This window comes from Arvicola amphibius, chromosome 10 (genome assembly GCF_903992535.2).
Source record: "Arvicola amphibius chromosome 10, mArvAmp1.2, whole genome shotgun sequence".
NCBI classification, from domain to species: domain Eukaryota; kingdom Metazoa; phylum Chordata; class Mammalia; order Rodentia; family Cricetidae; genus Arvicola; species Arvicola amphibius.
In genome coordinates, this window is record NC_052056.1 from 113,442,328 (window position 1) to 113,452,029 (window position 9,702).

Below are 9,702 nucleotides of genomic sequence, written 5' to 3' on the forward strand. Positions count from 1 at the left end.
TTCCACAGAAGAAGAAAAGCTATGGATATCTTTAAAATTAATAAGGATTCAGTTTAAAAAGGAGAAACCTCTTGAGAAAGAGAAATGACAGCTAATCCACAGAGATAACAATCACACATGTGGTAAGAAAATCTCATAAGGGTTAGAGGTTCTGCTCTTGTCTTCACCGGAAAATATTCATCTTCAAAAAGTCAAGAGACCTTGGACATTTGTATGCCTAAAGAGGAAAAGATAACTATCTAGAAAAGATCACCAAGCAAAGAGAAATATGGCTTATGAAGACAGGTCATCTGCAGGGTAAAATGTACATATATATGTGTGTGTGTGTGTGTGTGGTGCGGGACAGTTCTATATTCTGTCAATTATATTTTAAATAAATGCTGATTGGTCAGTAGCCAGGCAGGAAGTATAGGTGGAACAACCAGACAGGAAGTAGAGGCAGGGCAATGAGAACAGGTGTATTCTGGGAAGAAGGAAGCTCTTTCTAAAGTCCTGCCCAGACATGGAAGAAGAAAGATGTGACCTGCCCCGCTGAAAAAGGTACCAAGCTATATGGCTAACATAGATAAGAATAATGGGTTAATATAAGCTATAAGAGTTAATAAGAAGCCTGAGCTAATGGGTCAATCAGTTTATAACTTAGGTAGACCTCTGTGTGATTTTCTTTGGGGCTAAATGGCTGCAGGAACTGGGCAGAACAGAAACCCCAAAAAGCAGGCCCTCATGTTACATATATATATAAATCCCAGTAGAGTAATAGACTCACTTAAAAAATCAAAGCTGGCTTTGGAGTTGGACAATAGCTATTCTTCTCTAAATCCAAGCATTTTGTTGAAAGAAAAATTCAGAGCTCCTGTCTCATGTCAGGCGGCATCTGGTATGAGACAAAAAGAAGAAAGAATTTAGGGAAATTTTTACTTTTCTTCATACCTATTTTTGTCTTTATCATACTTTTCATTGAATATTTGTTTATATAAATAATGTTTAAGTTTTCTGCAAGGAACAATAAATTTCCTGCAGTAATCTCTGAAGTATCCAGGAAGAAGAGAGAGCCCCACAACCATGACTCCACCTGGTTGCTATGACATCATGATGCTAATAGCGCTACTATAATACCAATTTTGGGTGCCTGCTACTCAAGATGGCTCCAACACACACACACACACACACACACACACACACACACACATGTTGTAGTGGATCCAGCCTCATTGACGCAATGAGAAACAGGAAGACAGAGGCACAGATGATGTTATAGAAATAAATACCTATGAATCAAAATGCTCTTTGGTTCTAGGGATTGGGAGTTATGAAGATCAAAGTAGAGAATTATTAGGGGCACTTGGAGGACAAAGTGAAGGTGTGATACATATGACAGCTCTCTAACATGGACCACCAGTTGTGCTGCTCTAAGTTAACCAACTGAGTAAGAATGTGAGGGCAAGCTTTGACTATTAGGGAGTGAAGCACAGGACCCCTCTGAGTCAGGATAAAAACCCAATGGGTACCCTTGCCTGCTTGACTTGGCATGGCTATGCATCCTTCTACAAAACTAAAACTGCTTCTCTGAAGCAGTTTGGATTATGTGGTCATTTTCTTGTGACCCCCAGATCCATCCCTAACAGCATGGTGGCCAATGTGTGGTTCTCACTCTATGACTGGAGGTCTTGCGGACTGATCTCATCCTGAGAAGAGCACTTTGCTGCCTTGTTGCTGCAACCCTGAATTCACAAATACTCTCTGACTCCAGAACAAACAGAAACCCCAAAATCAAAAGTATGTCACCAATGCCAAGGAAAGGGTCCAAAACAAGCCCCAGATAAGTTCATGCATGAACCAAGGTAAGAAAATTGGTCTATGAAACTCTGTCTTGGGAGCTGGGAATTTTCAGAAGGTGAGAATGTGAGTAAGATGTCAGTTATGGGTTCCAAAAATAAAAATAAAAAAAGAGGCGGGGGACATAAAGTCCAAGCAGAATAAAAGAAACCACCAGAGTAGAAGGTTGAGTAACTCCAGAGAGGACCAGTAAAAAGAAGAAATGAATGAAGTTTCTTCCTCTAACATTTCAATAATCCATTTGGAATGAATGTTGAAGTTCTGAGAAGACAACTCCTAGACCAAGAAAAGAAAAAATTAGTGTTCTATACCGCTTGGGTGATTGGGACATCTGAAAGGTTGTGTGTGATTGAGACACTTCATCAAATGTGACATGCAGCCTCCCAATTCAGGACCTTTCCAGAGAGAGACTAATCTGGGCAGAGTGGAAAAAAACTCAATATGGAACTAAGGGTGAGGGTGAAATTCAAAGCGTATCTGCTAAAATCAAGAACAAGACTAGGGCCTTTCCTTTCTGCTGGGAACCGGAGGCTCACTGTCTAAATGGGCAAGTTCATGAAACCCGGGAAAGTGGTGCTCGTCCTGGCTGGACGCTACTCCGGACGCAAAGCCGTCATCGTGAAGAACATTGATGATGGCACCTCAGACCGCCCTTACAGCCATGCCCTGGAGGCTGGAATTGACCGCTATCCCCGAAAAGTGACGGCTGCCATGGGCAAGAAGAAAGTCACCAAGAGGTCCAAGATCAAGTCCTTTGTGAAGGTTTATAACTACAACCACAAGGTACTCTGTGGACATCCCCCTGGACAAAACTGTTGTCAACAAGGTTGTCTTTAGGGACCCAGCCCTGAAACACAAGGCAAGGCGGGAAGCCAAGGTCAAATTTGAGGAACGATACAAGACAGGGAAGAAAAATTGGTTTTTTCCAGAAGCTTCGCTTTTAGATATATTTTTGTTTACAGCATTAAAAGTTTAAAAAACAAACAAAAAAAAGAAGACTAGGTTGTACATTCTCTCCATACTTATTCAAGTACTTGAAGTCTTAGCTAGAGTAATAACACAACCGAGGGAGACTAGAGAGATACAAATTAGAAATAAAAAGTCAAGGTATCTTTATTTGTAGATAATAGCATACATAAGTGACCCCAAAAATTCCACTGGGAAATTCCTATAGCTGATAAACAACATCTCTCACAACAGCCTCAGAAAATATAAAATATTTTGGGGCAACTCCAACCAAGCAAGTGGAAAACTTGTATTGATGTGGGACTCCCCTCTGTATGTTGTGATTACCATTGATTAATAGAGAAAACTGTTTTGGGCCTATAGAAGGGCAGAACAGAGCTAGTTGGGGATTAATAAAGAAAACTGTTTGGGGCCTATAGTAGGGCAGATCAGAGCTAGTTGGGGAAAACTAAACTGAATGCTGGGAGAAAGAAGGCAGCGTCAAGAGAAGTCATGAAGCCCTGTCAGAGATAGATGCTGGATGGAATCTTTCCAGTAGGCCACAGCCACATGGCAATACACAGTTTAATAGAAATGGATTAAATTAAGATGTAAGAGCTAGCCAATAACAAGTTAGAGCTCATAGGCCAAGCAGTGATTTAATTAATACAGTTTCTATGTGGTTATTTTGGGTCTGAGTATCTGGGAACAAACAAGCAGCCTCCTACTATATATATATATATTGTATGATTTAAAAAACTTTAAAATAATGAAGACAGTATCAGAAGATAAAAAGATCTCCCATGATTATGAATCAGTAGGATTAATATATCTAAAATGACCATCCTACCAAAAGCAATCTACAGATTCAATGCAATCCCCTTCAAAATTTCAACACAACTTAAAATTTCACAGAACTTAAAGGACAATTTACATCTTTATATAGAAATACAAAAGTACATGGTAGCTAAAACAATCCTGGACAATAACTGCCAGAGGTCTTACCTTCTCCAGTTTAAAGTTATGCTACAGAGCTATACTAATAAAAACAGCATGATATTGGCACAAAAAACAGGTGCTCTGATAGATGGAATAGAGGTGAAGACCCAGACATAAATCCACATACCTATAAACATCTTATTTACACATTGGAAATACACACTGGAAAGAAGATGACAGCATCTTCAACAAATGGTGCTGGTCAAACTGGAAGTCTACATGCAGAAGGATGCAAACAGATCTATATGTGTCACCCTGCACAAAACTCAACTGCAAATAGATCAAAGATCTCAATATAAAACCAAATACACTGAACCTGATTAAAGGATAGAGGGAAATAGCCTTGAGCTCATCAACACAGGAAAGTATTTTCTAAATAGAACACTATTAATGCAGGCAATAAGAACAACAATTAAGAATCAGGACATCATGAAACAGAGAAGCTTCTGTAAGACAAAGGACACTAACATTAGAACAATGTGGCAGCCTACAGAATGGGAAAAGAGTTTTACAACAGATCCAAAATAGATAAAGAACTCAAAAAACTAGGTGTCAATAAAACAACTCAGGTGGGCATAGTGGTACATACCTTTAATCCTAGCACTCAGGAGATACAAACAGGTAGATCTCTGAGTTTGAGGCCAGCTTGGTCTTCAAGCATGATACAGGACAGTCAGGACTGTTACACAGAGAAACCCTGTCTTGAAACCAGCCCTCAAAAAAAGAAAAGAATCTAATTTTAAAATGTGGTACAGAGCTAAACAGAGAATCCTCAAAAGAGGAAACTCAAATGGCTGACAAACACTTAAAGAAATGTTCAACATCTATAGCCATCAGGGAAATGCAAATCAAAACTACTTTGGGATTGCGTTTTCATCTGCCATAATGGCTAAGATCAATGAAATAAATGACAGCTCATGTTGGTTAGAATTTGGACTAAGGGGAGTTCAAACTTACATCACCATTATGGAAATCAACGTAGCAGTTTCTTGAGAAAATGGGAATCAATCTACCTCAAGATTTGGCTACACTACTCTAGAGCATATACCCAAAGGATGCTTCATTGTACCACAAGGACACTTGCTCAACCATGTTAATTGTTGCTCTATTCATAATATCTAAAAACCAGAAACAATCTGGATGTTCTTCAATAGAAGAATGGATAAAGAAAATGTGGTACATCTACACAATAATATTACCTAGTCATTAAAAAAATGCCACCACAAAATTTGCAAGTAAATGGATGGAACTAAAAAAATAATCATCCTGAGTGAGGTAACCCAGACCTAGAAAGACACATATGGGGTGTATTCACTTATTTGTGGATACTAGCTGTTAAGTCAATGATAATCAAGCTATAATTCATAAGCACAGAGCATAGATATAGCGTAAAGGACTAGAGGTGAGAGATTTCATTAAGAAAAAGGTCTACACCAGGTCCTCTGTGCTTACGCCTTCCAGCTTAGCAGTTTTATGGGATTCCTGAGTGTGGGAATGAGTGGGTCTTGTACATTCTCTTGGGTTCTTTTCTTTCTGTTTGTTTTGCCCAATTTCAATGTGTTAGTTTTTGCTTTAGCTGATATTTAATTATCATCCCTTAGAATGTTTTTTTTTTCTAATGAGACAGAAAGAAAGTGTATCTAGAATGGGAGGGGTAGTGGAGAGGAACTTGAAGTAGAGAGAGGGGAAGCCATAATCAGGACATATTATGTGAGAAAAAAAATCCATTTTCAATAAAAGAGAGATAAACATAAACAATGTCAAAAGATATCTGAAATCTTCCCTTCTCGATAAGGAAATTTCCTCAGTTGATGCTCACACTTGGAGAGGATCCCCAAGTAGAAGAAATCTGCCATTGTCCTCCCTTGCCAGTTCAGAGGTTCAAGTCTCAGAAGAGCTAAACTGCGGCTTCTGATAAAAGACCCATATGGGATGACTGGTCGATTTTAGCAATTTCTTGGGTCCCAATTCTATATTTGGCCCAAGTTCATGTCAATACTGAGTATTTTCTTCTCTGGTGAAGAGAAGAGTTAAAAGGGCTGTCACCATGGCTGCCTGGGAAAGAAAACATACCTGGACAATGTGTAACTAAAGCAGGACAAAAAAATCCCCAAACCAACAACCTACACAGGGTATTAACAATAAAGCTCATGGAGGCCACACACCATCTTTGAAACTTGATCATAAGGGGGACTGAAGTATTAGCACCCCTGTCCCAGAATATCAATGTGCCACAGAAAAAGATAGATCTACAGAGTTCCTAAGGATGCTAAAATGTCAGATGAAAAAGTAGTTGGAATTAGATATAAAAGAGAACTTGGGATAGGGATGCTAAAACTACATTTTGCAACTAACAGCTAGCCAGTGAAAAGGTTACTGAAGTTTGAGAGACAGAAGGATTGAAAGAAGAGTCTAGAGAGGAAAAAATAAACTGCTACCAATATACAAAGAAGGAACATTGCAAGAGGGAATGCCCTGTCTCAAAAAAAAAAAAAAAAAAAACCCTCATGACTTCTGATGAGGACTAGAGACATCGAGAAATGTATTACCATCTGTAACTGCAATTACAGGGTGAGCATGTGGTGATCTTAGCTCTGGGCATGCTTTCTAGTCACCTTTTCTTCTCTACAGATAACACTCCCTCACATCAAGCTCATTTTGACAATGAGTCAAGGTGTTGTCTATTTCTAACCATGGGGGGGGGAGGTTATACAAGTACAAGCAAAGAAAATCTTTAGTGGCATGAATTGTGAGGGAAAATTGTGGAAAATATAAACAAAATATATTGTTTCTTCTATCACAGGACAAAACTCCATTTAAAAAAATTGTGGGGCTGGAGAGATGGCTCAGTGGTTAAGAGAACTGCTTGCTCTTCCAAAGGTCCTGAGTTCAATTCCCAGCAACCACATGGTGGCTTACAACCATCTGTAATAAGATCTCGTGCCCTCTTCTGGTTTGCAGGCATACATGCAGACAGAATATTGAGAATACTATATACATAATTAATAAATAAATCTTTTAAAAAATTGTGAAGCCACTTGGCAGAAATTGAAATTCCCCAAAGGCCAGCAGTTTTTAAGAACAAAATATCTGCTCAAGGTTGTATACTTCCCTCAAAAGAAGAACTTTGCTTCTCATTTGAACCATTTTGAGTTAATCAACTATGTATGAGTGTGAGGCCAAGCTCTGGCAACTCTGAGAGGCACAGGACCCCTTTACACTAGGAATAAAACCCCAACCAGACCATCAGTAAGTGTTGTGGCATGATTTGAGAGGGCTATACATACTTCTCCAGAGGTGAAACTTTTTGTTTTGCCAAAATATTTTAGATTATGTCTTGTGACCATAGACCCATTTATAATATGACCAGCTGTCATACAAGTGTGACTGGCAACCTCACAGCTTGGGAACTATTAACCCTATCATAGGAAATCCAGTTCATAGGAGTAACTTGCAAAACTTAAATTCCAGATGCATGAAATCTACCATCAAGCCTAGAAGAATTTGGGAAGCTCTATGGTTACACTCAGACTTCCATTTACTTTAAAATAACATCTACCTTATCAACACCCAAACATTTGGGGTTGACTCTTTTTATTACAATTGTACAAAAGCAATCAATCTCCAATGGCAACAACATTCATCAAAACTTACCAAATACTACAGATGACAGAAATCTTACTGGAAGTATAGAAATTTTAGAACAAATTAAATTCATTGCAAAATGAAAGATGTATAGAGAGTGGCTATTACTCTGAGAGAAGAAAGGATACTGTTTCAAAATGATTTCCTGAAAGACTGAGTAAAAATGAGATAAGCTACACAGGATTAGCACAAACCCCGAGGTGGGAAACAGCCTGTACTTTAACTTACCAGAATTATTGACAACATCAATACAAATGGAATCTGAAGTAGCTAAGGGACAACAGCCAACATTTCTCAGTGTAGAGTCTAGTACTAATGACCTATGGAAACTTCAATTACAGAAAATAGAACTTGTAACCTAAAATGCTGTACTTTAAGAGTCTCTGCTACCCCAATTAAGTGGATCTTCAAGGCATCTCACAGTACATTAGGTAGGACTGGGGAATTTCTGAGCCACACTCATTCTGTCAGTGGGAAACAGGTGGGCAGTATTACAAAGTGACTCTCTCACTGGACACCCATTGTCCTGACTGTGAAATGAGACATAAAGTCTAGCTAGGGAATTCTGACTTAGACAAGCCTGATCCCTTCTTCCTATACATCACTAATATCTGATGCACAGAAAAAGACTAGTTCTGTGGGGAAGGAATTCAGAACCATGACATAGAACCATGTCATACTGCTGATTTCTTTCACAATGTAACTATTCATTTACTTACCCAAACTGAAATCTGATGCAGTACCAAGAAAACAGGACACATAATTCACAAATATGTACAAAAGCCTAGATACTGAAAGTGTCTTTCCTAGAATTAGAACTAACCATTACACATGAGGTTATACTAAAGAACCAAACTGGCTAAAAGAAAACCTAGAATTAAAAGATAATGAGGGAATCAGTCTGGTTAAGAAGTACAAGCACATGCAGAGGTTGGGGGAAGTGGTTAAATGCCTGCTTCCTTCACCTGCTACTTCTATTTCTTTCCATTTTTTAAAAACAATAGGTCTAATACTCCTCTATTACATGTAGCATATAAATGGTATCTTAGATACATAGGCCATGATGGAGAGCGGATTTAATGATATAAACCCGGGCTTTGTTCATTAGACTATCAACTTTTTCTCTATCAGACTGCTTTCCTCCCTATTCCATTTCTAAAAAAATCCTAGGAGTGAGCCATCCTAGCATCATAGTGTATCAAACAATATATAGCTTCTATAAGCACAAGATATGGTGCCTGGCCAATAACAGTTAACTCGGAAAGGAGAGACAGAGAAGCTGGGAGCTTGAGCGGGGGATGGGCCCTTATTAAAGATGGTAAAAAAAGGTCAAATGAGCTTCAGATTATAGGCGGTTAAAATATTACAGATAAAAGTCAAAGTATCTTGGGTTTTTTTAAGTTGCTTTGATGTATTTTGAATTTTAAAATACATCATTAGCAGTCCACTAGCTTTCGCCAGTCCAAAAGCTAAGGATGCTATCAGGAAGCATCTAAAACTGATAGCACAGTAATTCTCTGTTGCTGTTGCCTGCCTAGATGTGGACCCCACCAACATATTTGTTACTTTATTACATTTTTTGTTCTGTGACTAATAAAAATCTTAAGTACTTCCTCAGTGAAAAACATTACTTGGGGAAACATGAATTATTGTTCCCGGGCCAGCCCATGGTTACTTATATTTGGCCCCATAATAAAATTTTATTCCCTTGGAGAACAGAATGTTTTTACATCAATATTGGATAGAGAATATTAATATATAATCATTACTTATTTGGCTGTGATTTGAAAAGGAATAAAACAATATAATTTCTCTGTCAATTATCAGTTTTTAAGATTTTCTTAACTACAGTCCATGAGGCTTCAACCCTACACAAAGAACTACACAAGTAACTAAAGAATGTTGAGAGCAAGAGAAAGTCTTCCCAGGAAAGAGCAACCAACTGACGATCCAATATGGTCAGTCTTGAAAACATACATACAAGTAACACTATACAGATGGAGGTTGTATTTATATATTTGGGGATATATATATATACATATATATATATATATATGTATATTTATGTAATATGATGGCCAGCTTGTTGGGGGTTTCTGTCCTCCCACCAGGTCCCAACAGCCATTAGGTCCCAAAGAAAATCACACAGAGTCTGCATTATAAACTGATTGGCCTATTTGGTCAGGCTTCTTATTAGCTCTTGTAGCTTATCTATGCTTGATGGAGATTCTCATTGGCTAATAAACAAACTGCCTGGCCCATTTAATATGCCTGCCC

The 9,702-nt window shown here is 38.3% G+C and overlaps 1 pseudogene; it reads left to right on the forward strand.

Annotated features, from left to right (window-relative positions):
* Positions 1–2,379: 2,379 nt before the first annotated feature.
* LOC119824409 lies at positions 2,380–5,681 on the forward strand (annotated as a pseudogene).
* The last annotated feature ends 4,021 nt before the right edge of the window (positions 5,682–9,702 follow it).